The following is a 19,934-nucleotide window of genomic DNA, read 5'->3' on the forward strand; positions in this document are numbered from 1 at the left end:
ATCACTTGAGAGAGATATTCTCTATCGTGCAAGACTTAGCTTTCTCGGACAGAGTCACCCTTACACCTTCCCCATCCCAGACTCTCTGTGACTCACTCAATAGTCATTTAATAGAGAAAATTATTGCCATTAAGTCCAACGTTGCCCCTCCTTCCCTTTCTTTTTCGGATCCTCAGCCCTTCTCACCCCGAACACACCTTGACCACTTCCCCCCTTTGACTGAAGAAGCTTTTCGCTCCCTTCTTTCTATGGTTAAATCCGGTTCCCCATCTGACATCTGCCCTGCACATATCTTAAAAGAAATCTACTCGGCCTGTCCCTCCCCTCCGCTCACTTTCCTTAACAACTCCTTGGTCCATGGTATTGTACCTCAGTCCCACAAATCCGCCATCATCATCCCTATTTTGAAAAAGCCTGGTGCTGACCCATCTTCACTTGCTAATTACCGTCCTATCTCTCTTCTTCCTTTCCCAGGCAAAATTTTGGAGCGCCATGTCACCCGTACTCTCAGTGCCTTTGCGGAGGAAAATGGCTGTTTAGCCTCGCGCCAGACGGATTTCCGCCCGGCGCTCTCTACGGAGTCTGTAGTTCTCTCGGTGATGGACAACCTCAGAGAGGGCATGGATGCGAGTCGGCCCCAGGCTTTGGTCCTCCTTGATTTGTCCGCCGCCTTTGACACGGTGGACCATTCCATCCTTCTTTCCCGTGTCGAGGCTGCTGGCATCAGGGGGACCACCCTGGTCTGGCTGGCTTCCTTTCTGAGGGACTGCACTCAGGCCGTCCATCTGGCCAACTTCTCCGCTCCCTCTCAAAGGGTCCACTGTGGAGTCCCACAAGGATCCTCTCTGTCTCCCTTGTTGTTTAATTTGTATGTCTACCCTCTTATTTTTGCACTTCAGCTGATGGACGTCAGCATCTACAATTATGCTGACGACCTTCAACTGGTTTTTAATTTATCTTCTTCTCCAGATTCTATTCACAACTTCCATTCCATCATGCTCTTTATCAGGGACTGGATGAGCTCTAACCATCTAAAGCTCAACCCCGACAAAACCGAGCTGGTTCTGATGGGTGGTATCTCCAGTCCCTGGAACTCTTCCTTTTGACCGTCTTCCCTGGGTCCCCCCACCCCCCCCCTGTCCCCTCCCTTTCAGTTAAAACTTTAGGAATCAAACTCAATGCTCATCTCACTCTGCACTCCCAGATCAGTTCAGTTGTTTCTTCCTGTTTTCTCACTCTTCGCACAATCCGTAAGGTGTCCCGTTTTTTCTCCTTCAGTGCCCTTAAACTCATTCTGTCTGCGATGGTGATCTCCCGTCTAGACTACGGCAACGCCTTGTATTCCGGTGTCCCCGCGTACAACCTTCGGAGACTCCAACTAGTGCAGAACCAGGCAGCCCGACTTGTGTACAATCTGTCAAAGTCCCATCATGTCACCCCGCTGCTCAAAGCTCTGCACTGGTTGCCTATCCGGGAACGAGCATTGTTTAAAATGGGTTGCATCACCTTCCAGGCTAGAGCTGGGACGGTTCCTGGCTTTATCTCTTCTGAGATTAAGGCATATCTCCCCAGCAGAGACCTACGTTCCTCCTCACAATCCCTCTTGATTGTTCCCCGTTTTAAGAAGAAGAGGTCAGGTGGCGCTAAATTTTCTACTCTTGCGCCTACCTTTTGGAACACCTTCCCCTTCCCCTCAGGTCTTCCCCCCACTATCTTGAGTTTCGCAAAGCTCTGAAGACTTCTCTTTTCGCCCAAGCCTTCCCTCACTAGTAGTTTGCCCTCCTCACTGTCTGATGGTCTGTGCTCCTAGCGCCAAGAAACCGCAGGATGAACGTGCACTTTATAAGTATTTTAATTTCAATTCCATTGAAGAGTTGGTGTCTGAGTTCCAATATTATACCAGGTGACGACTTTGAAGTGGGAGAAGCTTCTAGAGGTTTCCCTTTAAAGAGCACACATATCCTGCATCCCCTGACATAACTTCAAACTAACTACAGAAGGTAAGCAGCCCTTTGTGAGGAGACCAGACATGGCCGTGAGGAGACCAGACATGGCCTCCTCAGTTGTAAGTGAGGCTGTGGCCAGCTCAGCCCACTCATCCTGCCAGTGATGGCTCATCCTTACACACCTAAGTTTTTTAATATGTGTGGCTGTCTAGTAGGGATACACAACACCCAACAGTCAGCTACACCCTGTCCTGTGATACAGAGCCAGGCTGCAGGCACTAAATGGCTAAGACAGGAAATTGCCAACTTGGAAAAAGCCAGACTCGGTGGCAGGTCCTTCTCTGCTAACACGGCAATTCTTTGGAATTACTTGCCGGTCGCCATCCAAGCTGCCACGACTGAATCCTGTTTTAAGAAACTAATAAAGACCTGGCTTTTTGCCCAGAAAAAATAAGCACTCTCCCCCCTTTTTTTGTTTTTCCTGCCTAACAAGAGTTGCCCACCTAGCGCCGGGACACCTCCTTGTGAGGTAGCTGATCGCGCTTTAGAAATATCAGTATTATTATTATTATTATTATTTTCTAAAAGTGGCATTTCCACAATTCATAGAATTAGTGTGCCAGGGGCATGGCCTGACTGAGCATGGCGCCAGATGTGCAGGTTTGGAGCTCCCATTGCCACTGGGCCCCTTGAGCCTTTCTACGCTACTTTTTTGGCCTGATCTGGCTCACAGCAGCTCTGGAGCTTCCACCATGCAGCAGTGAGTTGACTGAGGCACAGCTGTAACCTGCTGGCCTCCGGGATCCCTCGCTTTACTGCTGTCTCTGTGGCCGCAAGATCCATCTTGCCCGAGTGGCCTCTAAATTGCCACATTGCTGTGGCAGGCCTGACCTGGACTTTGGGGGGCTGCAGCTTCTTTTGCACTGGTGGGGGCCAATGTGGGTGATACCAGGGTCCCCTGAAATCGACTCCACAGTGCCAGGAGCCGCTGACACCATCCTGCTCTGGGTGGCCCAGTGACACCACACAGCCCGGAGGGAGCCTGCCCAGCTTCTTAACCGTATCCTCCGCTGAATTGCTGTGGATTGATAGAGGTGAGGCCGAGTTTCCCTGAGTTTCTTCGGCCTCCGGTCTTGCTGCTGCTACTGCGTCTGCGGATCTGCCACTGTCATCTTGCCCCGGCTGACTCTGGGGTGACTTGCAGCTGGCGGAGGGCCCCTGCTCTGTGCCACTGCCCTCGGTGACTACCACAGCCTTCCGCTGACCTTGGTCTTGATGTTGGACCTGCGGCCCCTGAATGGCAGCCATCTGCTACACGTCCATTTATAACGGCACCAGTGGGGATCAGCCTGGAGGCCTTATCGAAATCGCACTTGGGGGGTGCCTATGGGGGAATGTGCTCTTCTGCTTTCCAAACTCCTGCTGCTGAGTCTGTCCTGGTAAGAGACAGTGCTTCTTGGCACCTGCTGGTTCACTTGCTCTGTTCCCCCACATTTGCTGGACCCTAGCTGCACACTGTCACAATCCTCACTGCCCTGAACTGGATATGCCCGGCAACTTGGCACTGTCCCTATTAGCTGCTGCTGGGGCGAAACACTCTAACACCTGCTGTGATCACAAGGGGGATGGGAGCGCACTGCTTATCCTCCCAGTGCAGGTCACCCCTTAGCATTATGGTAAATGCAATCTCTAGACACATGTGTTTCTGGATATTGTCCTTCATCAGTAGAAATAGCAGAATTCTGCTTAAACACCCAGCACAGTTTATTTCTCTACTGACGAAGGATAATATCCAGAAACACACGTGTCTAGAGATTCACAGCACTAACCTGCACCAACTTTGGTGAAACACTTCAGCAAAAACTCAAGAAAACATTTTAAATGAACTGCATTTACCACAATGCTAAGGGGTGAACTGTGCTGGGAGATTAAACAGTGTGCTCCCTTCCCCATTGTGCCTGCTGTAGTTGCCCCTTGGATCCCTGCTATATCTCCCCACTGGGCCCGCACCTCCTGTACCCGGGGATGCCCTCTCTGCTGTTGCCGCCTCCTGTGCCCTGGCAGCAGCCTTGTGTCACTGACACCCAGACGTTGCTGTCCTGAGCTCCTGCACTCTATTGCAGGCCACTGCTCAGTAAACTCATCTGACATGCCCAGAGGTTGGGCTTCCAAAGATAGCTCAGTGATTTTCCTTTTGGCCAAATCAGCCACTACAGACATGGCCACGAAGAAAGAATCGGTCTTGCAGCACCCTGTGGAATCTCCTGCCTTTCCTATATTGCAGGCCTACATGGAAAGGTTTTCACAAGTTGACCTCGCACACCAAATAGCTGTATAGTAAACACAATGTCAGTGTTCAATCAACATTCATTTTATAACCAAAGTAAAGTCCAACTGTTCTCCCAAGAAATTAGTACAAGTCAATTTTTCTTCGTTTTGTTCTCTTTATTTGCCGAAACACTCGCAGATAAAAAATAGCCTATTGGCTATTTTTTATCTGCGAGTGTTTCGGCAAATAAAGAGAACAAAACACTGACATTGTGTTTACTATACAGCTATTTGGTGTGCGAGGTCAACTTGTGAAAATAGATATATGGAACAAATTTTATTTGTTCTAAATTGGGATCTAGGGGGTTGTATCCCAGACCATTCACACCCTCGCTTTGAGTAACTATTGGGAACCTGACTTGTGGTGCGGCACTTAAAGCCTCAATCCCCTTCCTTGTTGTGATAGACTACATGGAAAGGTTCCTCTTTGACATTCACCAGGAGAGAGGCTCCCTGAAGATGGATTTCAAAAGCTGCCTCAATGAACTGTGCAAATATGTTGTGGCGGTGTGTTGTGGTGAGCCTCAGCTAGGCCTACTAGTGCTAGGGTTCACGCTTCTCTGCACAAGTTCTCAGACCAATAGAATAGAAGTTGTCACAGAAACTGGAATATAAAACAAAGTGTTTATTAACCTCATGAGGTGGAACTACATTCACACAACACCCTTCGGTAGTGTATGAAGTAGCACACTGAACAGAAGGAACATGGTCCTTTTATACCCACACAGGGGCTCAGAAGAAGTCGGTACAAGTACAGAAGAGAAGGTTTACATACATAAAAGGTCTTACAGAAATGCACAGTCAACAGTAGGGCGGAACTTAGCAGTTTGCTAATTACAGTAAAAATACCCTGACAGTTACATACTGAGACATATGTGAACAGTTGCAGTGTCTTCTGCACATGTGCAGAGTAGCAGAATCTAAATATTGTCTGTCCATAAGCAGAGTACAAGAGTAAATGACAGCAAGGAAGGACAGAGCACATGGTGAGCACATGGCAGACAAGGTGGCTGAGGAAAACAAGATGGCTTCAGCTAAATGCTAACCCTGATCACTGCCAAATTACAACAGGTGAGTGATAGGGTTGATGACCTGAAACGCACAGTTGACTCTTGTGCAGAGGACCAGGATGCTCTGTGTAGAAGGGTTAACAATCTGGGGGAGCAGCAAATTGAGCTCCAAGGCAAGCAGGAGGATCTGGTAAATCAGGTATGATGTAGCAACATTCTACGCATCAGGGGAGTCCCCCGGGGAGGGGGAAGATGTCATGTCCTTCACCAGAGACCTCGTAACGGCCATTCATGGAGGGTCAGAGGGTGCTCCCCTAGTCTTGAAAAGAGCGCATCGAGTCATGACAGCCCTGGGGCTACCGGAGGCCCCCCCAGGATGTCCTCAATAGGATCCACTTCTTTCAAAACAAAGAAAATGCGCTTTTGATGGCAAGGGGCATGGCGGACTTGGTGTTCTGAGGCCATACAATACAGATTTTTCAAGATCTCTCCTCCCTGACCCTGAGGAAGAGACAAATATTTAAACCTACAACCGAGCATTTGCACAACCAGGATATCAAATACCAGTGGGCCCATCCCTTCAGAGTGTTTTTTGCCTGGAATGGGTGGCAATGCATGGTCTGCTTTCTCTCGGAGACCAGGTCCCTTCTTGGCCTTCTGGGGGACCCCGAGGAGTGGGCCCTCTTTCCTCCATGCACCCGTACCCGTGGCAGCCCAAATGTTGCACAGTCCAGTAGATGGGACATTCCTGCCACGCTAATCCCACTCAAGCCACGGAAACAGCAAAAGCAGATATAATTGTGCACCTCCAAAAAATGAAGTCGGAGCAGGCACACCCCTCAGCTGACTCATGCATCCACGCCTGGCTCCCTGTGTGTCGCTGTCCTGCCAGCTCTCTGGCTCTGAAAACAGCTGCCCTCTTAGCAGGACCCAGGGCACGAAGCCTGAACAAATTTTGAATATTATTTACTGTTTCTCACTTGCTCTCCTTCCTTTCACAGCATCAACTAATTGATAATACTGGTTACCAGAGTTGCCTTAGGTGACCGCCCACACACAACAAGCTCTCCTTCATAGAGGATTACACCTCATTTGAGTCTGGAACTTCCTTACTAACCCTCTATGGAGTGGTTTTCATGGTTGAGCCCTATTCGCTCCATTAACTCTTTCCCACGTATTAGCATGTCCTCCAGTCCCCTCTCTGCTGCAGCACTGATGTTGGGCAATATGACGGGGGCTTCCTCTGCAGCCTCTTCTCAACCGGCTACTCTTCACACTCCATAAAACTAACTGATTCTTGGTCCCTTCCTATGACCGCCACACATGACCTCAAACCGCTCTCCCTCAATGTACGCAGGCTTAACTCCTCTAACAAACTACAACCAGTTTGGCACTATCTTTTACAACATTACCCTGACATCATTTTCTTACAGGAGACCCAACTCCTTTGTGTGGATTGGCCCCATACGGCCAACCCGAATACCCACACCTACACTGGCATAAACAACCACTAAGACTCTTGGAGTTGCCATATTCAGAACGAGAAAGTATTTACACAAAAGTTCTTAAACTAACCAGGGATCCAGACCAGAGGTAGCTCACTCTCACAGTGGAGAGGGGGAGGGATACCTTGACACTTCTTAACCTCTATGTGAATAATCTAGCACAAGACACATTCATATGGATCAGCTAGAGTCAGTAGGGGGAAGTTGTTGTGGGGAATGACTTCAATCTGGTTTGGGACCCCATGCACAATAAGATGACACCCCATATCCAGGGCACAGGGGCGATGTCAGGGACACTCAAAAAGAATTATGCAATGCAGGCATGTTTTATGCCTGCCGGTACTTTCACCCACTTACCTATCGTCTCAACTTGCCTTAACAAAGTTATCTGACATTTCCATCTCATATCACGCTCACATTCAGCTCACATGGAGACCTCGTGTTGCTCGGCTCCACTCGCCCCCGTGATGGCACCTCTCACTCCAACATCTAAGAGACCCAGTTGACAGGGAGGCGGTGCAGGGTGCCATCACAGAATACTTCACGTTTAACTCACTGATTAACACTTCCCTTCACGTCCGATGGGATAGCTTCAAGGCCACCATACGTGGAGTGCTGACTTCCATCTCCATAACTAGGAGCCAAGAAGCATGCCTGTTCAAAGCCAAGCTTACGGAAGATATTGTCGTGCTGGAACGCACTGATAAAAAGCACCCCACATTACGAGCTATTGTCAATTGGTCATCTTGACGGGACAACTCCGGGCTCACTGTGTCAATAAAGCTGACCGCTCTCTCTTCACCCTCAAACAAAAATACTACGAGGGTGGTGACAAAGAAGGCTCCCTCCTCATGTGCATGTTGTGGCATTAACATGAAAGGTCTCACATTGCTAAAATCCGGAAGGACAGCTGTGGTTGGGCGGGCTGGGAAGGTGATAAACAAGAAGTCTTCCAGGACTACTATCGAACCCTTTATGCCTCGGGGGAGAGGATCCCACTGAGATTGCTAACTACCTCCAAACCTGTCGTTCGCCACCTCTAGATGGTCCTTACACCTGTGAAATGGAAGATACCTTTACGGTTGCTTAATGAATCAATCAGTCATTTGTTAAGCGTACTACATACCTGCGAGGGTCTCAAGGTGCTAGGGGAGAGGTGGAGGGTGCTACTTATCGGACATCCAGGTCTTTAGTATCCCCCCGAAGGTCACCAGGTCTTGGGTCTGTCGTAGGCTCAGTGGGAGGGTGTTCAAGGTCTTGGCCGTGAGGTGGGAGTAGGATCTCCCGCCGGTGGTTGTTCTTCGGATGCGCGGTGAGAGGTCGGCGGAGGGTATCTGGAAGTTGGGGGTGTAGAAGGAGAGCCGTCTGTTGAGGTAGGCTGGGCCGGTCTTGTGGAGTGCCTTGTATGCGTGAATGAGGAGCTTGAAGGATTTCCTCTTGTTGACGGGGAGCCAGTGCAGGTGTCTCGGGTGGGGGGTGATGTGGCCGTGTCATGGTACATTGAGAATCAGTTGTGCCAAGGCATTTTGGAGGCGTTGTAGTCAGTTGATGAGCTTGGTCGGGGCTCCCGCGTAGAGGGTGTTTGCATAGTTGAGTCTGCTGCTGAAGAGGGCCTGGGTGACTGTCTTTCTTGTATCTGTCGAAATCCATCTGTAGATCTTGCGGAGCATGCGGAGGGTGTTGAAGCAGGAGGAGGAGACGGCGTTGACTTGCTTGGTCATTGAGACCGTTGAGTCCAGGATGATTCCTAGGTTGCGTGCGTGGTCGGGGGGATCGGGGCTGCCCCCAGTGCCGTTGGTCACCAGGAGTTGTCCCAGGCTGACGGGTTGGAGCTGAGGATGAGGACCTCCGACTTGTCCGAGTTCAGCTCCAGACAGCTGATCTTCATCCAGTCGGCGACGGCCTTCATTCCTTCATGGAGGTTGGCTTTGGTGGTGATGGGGTCCTTGGTGAGGGAGAGGATCAGTTGAGTGTCGTCACCGTAGGAGATTTTGTTGAGGTCGTGCTGTTGGGTGACGTGTGCGAGCTGGGCCATGTAAATGTTGAACAGTGTAAGGCTGAGGGAGGATCCTTGGGGTATGCCGCAAATGATCTCGGAGGCTTCGGAACAGAACGGGGGGAGCCGGATGCTCTGCGTTCTGCCGGAGAGGAAGGAGGTGGTCCATACCAGTTCCTTGTCTCGCATCCCTGCGGTGTGGAGGCGTGCGCATAGTGTGCGGTGGTAGACAGTGTCGAATGCGGCGGAGAGGTCTAGGAGGATGAGTGCTGCATTCTCCCCACTGTCTAGCAGGGTCCTGATGTAGTCGGTGGCGGTGATGAATGCGGTCTCGTGCTGTGGTGGCTGCCCAAACACTCCTGTCCATGCAGCGCTTACGCCTCTACTCTGATGAGCACAGTGCTGGAGATTTGGGACAGACTAGCTATATGATATGGACTGACCACATTTCCATTGCTGAACACCCCACTCGCATGTAACCCCAAAGTCTTCCCTGGGAGTTCTTCCCAGAGTGGGTGTCAGGCGAATGCAGGCTCCTGCAAGATCTCTTCCAAGGCTTGACAATTAGGTTTTTCGAACAATGCGAAGGAGACTTCCACCTGTCTGAATCTGCTCATCACCAATATTTCCAACTCAGACACTGGGCCCTTCACCCTCAATACTGAGGCCGCTACACGCCCCCTCACCTACTTTGAACAAATGCAGTTTTAGGGGCTCCTTGGCATTCATATCCAAGACATACTCAGTCCTCCAGCAATCATACCTGCTCCCCTGCCACCTATACCAATGGAAGTGGTCCTGGGACACTACAGCGACTATCACCAAGAAACATTGGGTGCTGTTATGACAAGAAATACCATGTATACACAGTAGCATTGACCAACAAGAAGCAGCCTATAAGGTCATGTTTCAGTGGCATCACACTCCAACCCGTCTTCACGCTATGTGCCCGACGGTCCCTGCTTCGTACTGGGGTTGTGTGGCCCTGATAGGTGACTTCAATTACATAAGGTAGCCATGTATTTCCCTGAAAACCTTCTGGAAGGAGATCCTGAGCCCCATCAGGGGCACGCTTGGATACCCAATACCAGACGATTTTCACACAGTCATTTTAGGCTTTCCTCCCTCATCCCTGGCTGCAATGACCCATGAGGACTGGTGCCTAGTGGACCACATGACTGATGCAACCAAGCAGCTCATAGCTCATCCTGGTGCTCCCCATAGGCTACCCCTGCGCATCCTGGTTCACACAACTCTGCCACACTATTGCACTGGAGCAGATGACACACAAGCTGACCTACACAGAAAAGAAGTTCCAATGTCTATGGTCACCCCTCGTTTAATTTATGTCTCACCTGGAATACTTATGCTGCCAACCCCCAGACTATGACTGTTTCACCTCTTTGACTACTCGGTGTAGAGCACTTCCTCCATACCCTATGGACCCAACCTATCATGCCCAACATTTCATCCCCAAAAGCTTCACCTGCATGACAACCATTTACTTGGACGAAGCCTCACCCCCCATGGAACACATCCACTTCTAGATCCAGACCAACCCCAGAACGATGCTCCACTGAACCCTTGTATATAGACCACCTGGCCCCTGTGCCCCGTTCACCAACAGCATCACCGACCTCATTGCACAACACTCCCTTGCCTCCACAGACTACATACTACTCAGAGCAATAGTTACATCAGTTACTAATGAAATTTGATCCTAAGGAAAGTGTGACCTTAAAAGTTGATCTTTGCAATCAGATTTTAGTTACTCGTGTACTTGTGCTACATACGAGATACTCAATATTACTTGAAGTTAACTCCGTCGTTTAGCCAGGCATTTGACTACAAACATCAACATCTTCACAAATTGCCTAAGCCAATAAGTAACAAAGAGTTTGACATTAAACACCTAGATAGACAGGAAATTGACTAGATTTTCCGTGTGTGCTGCATAGAAATGATAGAAGTGATCAGCTCTGCCATCTCCCAGTTCTTGTCAACAAGAGCTCTTAGCTTAGACTATGTCTGTGGCACATCGTATGATACTGGCAGCAGAAAATAGTGAAAGGCTTTAAACGTGGACTGTTCTAGCCTGATTGGATATGAGGGGTACTGGACTGGAGTGATATATAGGCCACAAGGCTAAACTCAGCCATGCTAGGAAGGTTTTCATGTCCTCAAACACTCTTACTGAAGAGCAACTAAATCACAATATGTTAAAAATAGGAGTGCAGAGGGTGAGAGCTTTTAGGAGACTTAATTAGGATAATCTACTATGGCAAGCAAATCTTCCCATTTAAAGTCAATGCTTGGATCACTTGCATCTGTTTAAAATATATGAATAATACCCCTGTCTGCTGTGCTCTGACATTCACTACATGAACAATTGCCGAATTAGATCTGATTCCAAGATCTAAGAAAGCTGGTCCCTTGATCTGGTCCACAGATTTCTTTCGACTGACTGTGCAGTGGAAAGCTTCCTGCTTCCTGGGAGCAACCTTCTTCTGGTAAGCCTAAAGCTCGGAAATGTCAGAAGTTTTTGGACCAAAAGAGTCTGGTAAGTAGCACACAAACACATTTTAAATGATGAGTTTCTTGGAAGAAGGTTGAAGATCTGCACTTTTGGTAACGATATGCCCTACAATGATCTCAAAAGGACATGAACCTTTGAGATTAAACCAAAATGAAACAGTTTTGAGAAACCTATTTTGCCTTGCCTTAAACGTTTTTTGTTTTCTTGAACATTTGTCTCACTTGTAAGACAAAGGTTCTAGGTATGTAAGCACTCCAGTTGGAAGAACCCTAACATCAAAGCATACTTGCTTGGAGCTTGGCATAGTGATTCTAGAAAATAGTATGGTGGTTCACTTTTCTTGAAGCTAGAAATATGTTTGAATGCCCAGCTGAAGCTCTAATGGCCCAGATAACTAATGCCCATGCCTTCATGGAAAACACCAGCCAACCCTAGACATTTAGAGGTTGGGTTAGCATGACTGCAAAAAGACCTTTCTTGCACTTACTATAGATCAAAGAGTGGCCTCATCATCCCAAATAACCTAATTATCCCTACTATTCTGCCTTGCTTTGGACCAATTAGAACCAGCAAGATTGTGATGGGCATCCAGGGACATATCATTTTTTGTAGTAAATCTCAAAATTTCCTCCACTAATGTTAAAATCCGAGTGTTGGGGTGGCATGTAGATGACGTCCTGGTTCATTTTCATCAGACACACATGGAGCCTTACTGAAATGAGTGGATGCTTTTGCAATACAGTGGTGGTGCCATACATCAAAAGCTGAGTCAGATACTGTTGTTGTAATTACATACCATAATAGTGAACACCAGTACAGAGAAGTAATGCATTCCACAATAGTCACAGTGTTAACCTTCTTTTACTACAGGCTACATTACGTTTGCATCCACCTTGACAGGCAAAGTTGTGTAGTTAAAAAATATTAAATGAATCACATCTAGTTGACTATGAACTCTGCATCGTGCTAATCCTGCGACTTGCCTCTTGAACCCACCCTTGCCAGCTGCTTATATAAACTTCCTGTATTTTTCCTTCATAGAAGGGAGCTGTGAATTAAGTGAAGTTTGAAAATATAGCTGTTCTGCATCGCACAGAGTCTAAGTGTAAAAGAGACTATGAACTGTCTTGAGTAGACATTGAACTGGAGGTATACCCTCAAGTGCAAATTCATATGCGTGTAAATCAGCAAGAGTAGCCCTTGCCCTTTTTTGGTTGTGTGCAACCCTACCACTCGCCAGCTCCTTGAGACCTGGACTGTGATCCAAGTCCCCACTGCCCTGAGTTCAAGACCGCTGTTGGAGGTCCGCTGGGCCAGACATTCCTCCAGTTGCAATCCCGCTTCATCCTGCTTTATTTAGTTTTAGTGGGTTCCTTTTTAAGGCTGCCACTGGCTTAATCTGCCTTAGGCACTCTTTTGGGGATTCTAATTAGGCCATTGCCTTCCTGTTTCCTGCCTATTCTTGATGTTTTCTTCCCGCCCCTAATGCAGTTCCTCTCCTCCTGCCTCCACAACAGCCGCTCCCACCTCAAAGAAACACTTATCGAAGCCACTGAGTAGCAGTGGTGCTGGTGTGCCAAAGGCAAGCCCTGTGCGCCTGTGCATGCCAGGACCTCTGGCCCCCCATCATCCCCCACTACAACACTGAAGTACTCCTAGCCCTGGACGCAGAATACAGGAACAACAACTGCTTCATGGCCTCCCTGAGATCAACCCAAGAGCACTTCTCCTGCCTCCACTACTGCTTTGCTTATCATACTGGACCCCACACCCGCACCAAACTCCACACTGCTCCCACTCAGAAGAATAAGAACAACCCGGCAACGCTCCATTGCATCCTGCTGAATGTCCGCTGTCTCTGCAAACATGCCACAGAGATCTGGGAAACTAGTACCACCCTCCCCAAGACATTGCCTTCATCACCGAAACATGGCCCACACCCTCTGAGGTTCCGTGACAATTGTAAGTGGTGTTTTTTAACTCGCACGAATATGGTCGAGTCTGGTATCTATGAACCGCAAATGACGAGTTTAGTAAGTGTGCGCAGTTTCGCTGTGCTAACTTAAACCGTTCGTTTGTTATGTGGGTTTTTCATCTGTACCCACGGGTTCCATCTTAGATACGGCATCCATTTTGTCTCTTGCCCTCAAGTAGTCAGCGAACGGACACTGTCCGCTTCGCGACCCTGGGACTCCCAAGATATTTGCGGAAGACACATGTTCTTTGTAAATGTCTTTATGACGAGGGGGATGCTACTGTAAAGCAGATGGCGCCGCTCGAGGCTCATCTTGCCGCACGGACTTATTGTCTCAGCCGTGCATCTCATTAGGCACGTCCCTTTGATGCCTGTATCTCGTGTTTCCCGATACCTCCCCTTTTACACCCTTTCCGATCTCCCCACTGTCTCCGTCTTCCTCTGCACCTGTCCTTGTTCCTATTTTGATCTATTTTACTGCTGATTGGAATTTGCTAATGGTGGGAAGATGGGTTTTTACAGTTGGGAACCGCCAAATGTTTCCGTACTTATGTTCCGGACCTCATGTGTTTCAAAGTGACCAAAGCGACCCCTCTGGGGGATAATGGTGAGAACCGGGTTGTAAACTTTTGTGTGCCATGTTGTCCTATGGGTAAAAACTGTATAAAAGGAGCGATCCACAGAACCAATTTGAAGCAGTCTCCCCAAGTTGCACGTGGTGTACTTGTCGTGACTTCTGTGTTCCCTGCAGCAAAAAAACCTTGAATCTTTGACGCCGAAGGAAGTGTCCCGTGTCTCTGTGATTCGTACGCCGGAGCAGGTTACCCACGAAGGTTTCAGGTGTTGTGCCCTGGCACCGCTGGGTCTTAAAGAACCCAGTCCTTCAGTTGGCGCCCAATGTGGGGCTGCATCAGTGGTACCGGTCCAAGCCCGACGATCGTGAGGAACTTCGTGTGAAATCTCCGAGGGAAGGTGCACTCCGCTTCATCGATCCTGTTGTCGAAACAAGTGGCCCCAAGACTTTTCCCGCGAAGATTCCCGCCTCCGGACGGCTGCGACGGACTGCTGCCCTGACTGTAGACCTGTTTTGGCGCCTGGCGTAGACCTTGGTAGAGTGAGACGATTGACGGGCCTTCCTGGAGACGCCATCGATCTTTGAGTTAAGTATTTGTGGGTCGCTCCCAGAGTTCTTGGTTGTTGACACTTTAGCGAGTGTTTTTGTTGTTAACGCTGTGTGAGTGTTTTTGTCGGTGACACCTTGCTAGCGTACTTTGTTGTGTTGTTTGACGACTGCAGCCGCCAAAAACCGAGGGTTTTGTTCTTTGCTGGGACTTGGTAAATCCCGTAACCCTTGAAGTTTGTGAAACTCGGCTAGTGTGCAAGATGCCCGGTCGCAGTACTTTGTTTAGTTGTTTCAGACCTTGTGGTACGGATTCCCGACTGGAGGACTCGTGTCCGATACCTCCGGTTGGAACTCCCACTTATGAGCTCTATAGCAAGCATGGGCTAGGCCCAATTCCCTTTAACGATTATTGGATTAAATATACGAAGAAGGACGGCGACCTTCGTTGGCCACCTCATGGTAGCTTCGAGGCCCCGATCTTAGATAATCTAGAGATTAAATTGTTCGAACGAAAGTCAAGGCCGGCCATGTTTGACGCCTTTCGGTTGTGGCGCAAAGAAGCCCGACAGAAAGAAATCAGACAGACTAAACGTAATCAGCGAGATAATGTTGCTACCATAGTGAAGAAAGCAGAGCAATTTCAGCGTGATAAGGAGGTTAAGGATAAGGAAGTGTTTGACCGATTACAGCGTATGACTGTAGATAAATGTTATACTGCTTTGCCTACGGAGTCGGTAAAGAAGGAAGAGCCAGTTGAGGATCCTTTAATGTCTTATCTTATGAAGTCGCCACCTCCGTACGTACAGGGTACCGCAGCCCCTGTGGTCCCTGCCGTACCTAGTCTTCCACCTATTCCTCCTCCGCCTGTTCCTCAACCTGCACCCGCTCTTCCGACTGTTCCTGCTCCTTTGCCTGTTGCTATCCCTACTGCTCTTCCGCTTCCACATACTCCTGCTCCCGCTACTGCTCCTGCTACTGCTCCTGTTTTGTTAACTCCTGCTGTTGCTACTGTTTCTACTCCTTCTCTTGTTAGTCCTGTATCGTATGCTTCTCCCTCTACTCGTTCTCGTACTACTCCTCTTGCGGCTAGCTTCTTTCATTCGCTCGGACCTGTTCATGGGTCCGCTGGTTCCGATGGTCCTCAGAGACGTAGTCAGCTTCCTGGAAACAGAGAACGCGTTGCGCTATATAATATGGCGATGGGTTGGATGGTAAATCCTCTTAGATGTCCACCCCGTGTTGTCCTCGATACATTTTGTCAATTCAATATACCAACCCAGAGATATGTGTTTAATGAAATGTGTAAGTTCCTTTATGATCAGATAGCGGCCGATGCGCCTGACGAGGTGCTGACCGCTTTGTCTGATCTTCAGCTTCAGTTCGCAAATGGACTGATAGTGGATACTAACGTTCGACGTGCTGTTGAACGATTGCTATCTTTTCGTCCCGCTCCAATCCCTCATGCATTGTTTGTTGAGGATATTGAAAAACAACCAGACGAGTCTGGCCAATATCCCATGCGTGAAGTTCCACCCGTGTTGATGCCAGGTGATGCTGCTCACGTTCCACCTATCCTGCCGTATTTTCAGAGAGTATGGATACATCTCCCATGGAAAAGATCAGAAGTGTTGCAGGTGAAGCAATCTTTGCCTGACCCTCGCAAAAATCCTGCAGGGTATTACAAAGAATTATCGCAGCTCGTAGATGCTACGGTGATGAATCTTGCCGATATCGATATGTTGTTTGGCAATGTCGTACCGCAACCGGTATGGGCTAAGATTCGTCAGGAAAATCACGCAAACGAACTAGGTGGTGATTGGGCGGCCATTGTAGCGGCGGATGGGTTGCAAGTTGGTGGTGCTAAGCCTGAACAGTTGATTGCTGCTCTCCCTCAAAGAATAATAACATTAATGAAAACTCTTATGCCAGCTATGAGGGTAAACTGGGACAAATTGTCAGCTTGTAAGCAGAAGAAAGATGAGAGTGTTTCCGACTTCTTTACGAGGTTCGAGGAAGCATTCATTGACCATAGTGGACAGGATATGGGTACCGAGGGTGGTCAGAGATTGTTTGTGGATAAATTTGTTTCGAATATATTGCCCGATTTGAGCAATAAGTTAAAGAATTCGGAAAGTGCATGGGCCGTTTCTACTTCGGCTCAGATATTGGCTACGGCGCAATACTATGAGAATAGAGAGAAAGAAGAGAATGACCGTGCTGATAAAAAGACGAAAGAACTCAAAACGAAAGTGTTGTTGCAACAAGCGTATCCTCCGCGTTCAAATCAGAATGCGTCCCAACAGAATAGATCGCAGTCGCAATCGAATCGATCGCAGTCTCGTAATGACTCCTCCTCCCAAAGATCATCGTTAGGGTACAATCAATGTGCTTATTGTAGACAGGAAGGACACATTAAATTCAATTGCCCTGTTTTGAATGAACGTAACAATGGTAACTCATCTAGAGGAGGTCGTGGTGGTTCGCAGCAGGCATCACGTGGTAGAGGTCGTGGTGCTCAGAACGATCGCTCAGATAACTCATCCAATTCTAATAATTGTTTCGATCAACGTGGATCATCGCAAGGACGATCTGCGCAGTACAATGTAGACGATTATTACGTCGATCAGGGAACTGACGACAGTAATTACTAGGACAGCCAAAGACAAGGAGAGGGAGTGGTATCAGTTCCGGTTGATCAGAGAGGGCCTTACGTCGCAGTTGCTACATCGGGCGTCGTTGAGCCTTTTCTGTTGGACACTGGTGCAGCGAAAAGTTCTATCATGCATTCGAAACTCCCTGGCGCACCTTTGTCTGGCTTAACAAATGTTTCCGTTGGATTCTCTGGCGCCCCTGTTAGCAATCCAGTTTCACGCCCTTTGCCCCTTCAAATTGGGCCACGTGAGCTAGAAGCTCCGTTGATTTTGACTACGGGTTGTGGTGAAAATCTTTTGGGCCTGGATTTGCTTAAACGTTTGTATGCGACTTTGTATTGTTCTCCTGCGGGTGTAAAGCTTACGCTAGGAGAGAGGGTTGTCTCTCCTATGTATTTGTCTCTCGATAAGCTTCCACCGGAATTGAGTTCTCTTCCTGCGTCTTTGTGGGCAACGGGTCCGAATGACGTGGGCCTACTTGATATCTCCCCTTATGTTTTACAGTTGAAATCTAATGTGCGACTGCCACGTATTCCCCAATATCATATATCCCTTGATGGTGAACGAGCACTGTTAGCGATCATCTATGATTTGATCGAGAAAGATGTTATTGAAGAGACTCGGGGGAACGTGTGCAACAGTCCTGTGCTGCCCATTCTTAAACGTACTGATCCTTCAAAACCACCTGTTTATCGTTTTGTTATCGATTTACGGGAGGTGAATAAAATTGTGGTTCCTCAATTTCCCATTGTGCCTGACATCACGGCGCTACTGACTCTGATTCCAGCTTCTGCATCATGGTTTTCGGTGATTGACTTGAAAAATGCGTTTTTCAGCATCCCGATTGCCGAGGAGAGCAGGGACCTTTTCGGTTTCTCTCTCGGTGGACGTAGCTTCCGGTTCAAACGCGCTCCTCAGGGCTACTGTGAAAGTCCATCTATTTACAGCCAAGCCTTGAAGGGTCAACTGGATGCGTTTAGGTTGCCGGTCGGTGCGGCCTTGATCCAATACGTCGACGACTTATTGGTGGCTGCTGATAATCAGGACATTTGCAAAATTGCTACGGTATTGTTGCTGCAACATCTCTGTGAGTTGAATCATAAGGTGTCCCCTTCTAAACTCCAATATTGTTGTCAAGAAGTAACCTATCTAGGTCACTTATTGTCAAAGGAGGGAAGGAGGTTGACCCCAGAGAGGATTGCAGCAATTGCGCGAATGGCTGTGCCAAAAACCCAAAGAGATGTGCGTGCCTTTCTAGGTATCACGTCGTACTGCAGGCAGTGGATTCCTAATTTTTCATTGCTAGCGAAACCATTGGTGGCTCTTACGTGCAAGGATGTTTCAACTCCTTTACCATGGACGGAAGAATGTCAGAAAAGTTTTTCTGAACTGCGTGATTCATTGTGTTCGGCTCCTGTGTTAGGTATTCCCGACTACAGTAAGCCGTTTATGCTATATGTTCACGAGAGGGAAGGTTGTGCTTTGAGTGTCTTAACGCAGCCTTTTGGTGGTAAGCAACGTCCATGTGCATATTTTTCCTCGACCTTGGACCCAGTAGCTAGAGCATTGCCGAGTTGTTTGAGAGCAACTGCGGCAGCTGCGGTCTCCATCCGACAATCAGCAGGATTGGTCATGGATAATATGCTTACGGTGATGGTTCCGCATGCAGTCGATACTCTTTTGAATCGAACGAAAACTCAGCACTTGACGAGTGCGAGATTGTCTGGGTACGAGTTGACGCTCTTGGCAAGCCACATTCAAATAAAACGTTGTAACGTTCTGAACCCGGCAACTTTGTTACCAATTAGCACAGAGTTGGATGAAGTAGCAGAACATGATTGCTACTTGAGGACTGAAGAGGAAACAAAAGGTCGAGTGGACCTTAAAAACACCCCATTGGAAGATCCGGATGGTACATTGTATGTGGATGGGTCATGTTTTAAGTTGCCGAATGGTGATGTGACTACTGCTTATGCTGTTGTAACATTGAATACTGTTGTTGAGACTGCAAGGTGGAATCAGAATTCTGCCCAAGCTGCAGAATTGATTGCTCTCACTAGAGCATGTGTGTTAGCGAAAGGGAAACGTGTGAATGTGTTTACCGACAGCCAATACGCATTTGGCGTCGCTCACAGTTTTGGACGATTGTGGAGAGAGAGAGGTTTCTTGACGTCGCACGGTACGAAGATTCAGCATGGCCAGCTTGTGAATGACCTTTTGGATGCATTGACGTTGCCTACACAAGTTGCGATTGTTAAATGTAGTGCGCATCGTAAGGTGACGGATGATGTTGGTCGTGGTAATGCGTTTGCGGATGAGATTGCTAAGGAGACTGCCCGGAACCTTAGCACTCGAATGTATGTGACGAGTTCGGTTAGGTGGCCTACAGAATCGAGCATGTGTGAAGACACTATCGAAAGTGTGAAAGCAATTCAGAATGAGGCCACCGAGACTGAAAAGGCGAAGTGGAAAGAAAGCACGGGAAAGTTGGATGCGAATGGTTGTTGGATTGATTTATCGGATCAGAAAAGATGGTTGTTGCCTGATGCGTATGTGCTGGCCGTTGTGACAATGGCGCATGGGTTAGCACATATTAGCGCGAAAGGTATTTGTAAATTGTTGTCTCCGGTGTGGAAGAATGATGGCATTACGAAATGTGCTGAACGTCTGGTGAAGAATTGTATGGTGTGTATGATGTACAATCCTGGCAAAGTAACCCCAACTCCTCCTGGCAGTTTTGCTCCCCCTTCATGTCCCTTTGAGGTGATTCAATTGGACTTCATCCATATGGAGCGATGCAATAACCTGAAATACGTTTTAGTTGTGGTTTGCGCATTCTCCCGATGGATCGAGGCCTATCCCCT

The sequence above is a fragment of the Lissotriton vulgaris genome, chromosome 2_1 (assembly GCF_964263255.1).
Source record: "Lissotriton vulgaris chromosome 2_1, aLisVul1.2, whole genome shotgun sequence".
Lineage (NCBI taxonomy): Eukaryota > Metazoa > Chordata > Amphibia > Caudata > Salamandridae > Lissotriton > Lissotriton vulgaris.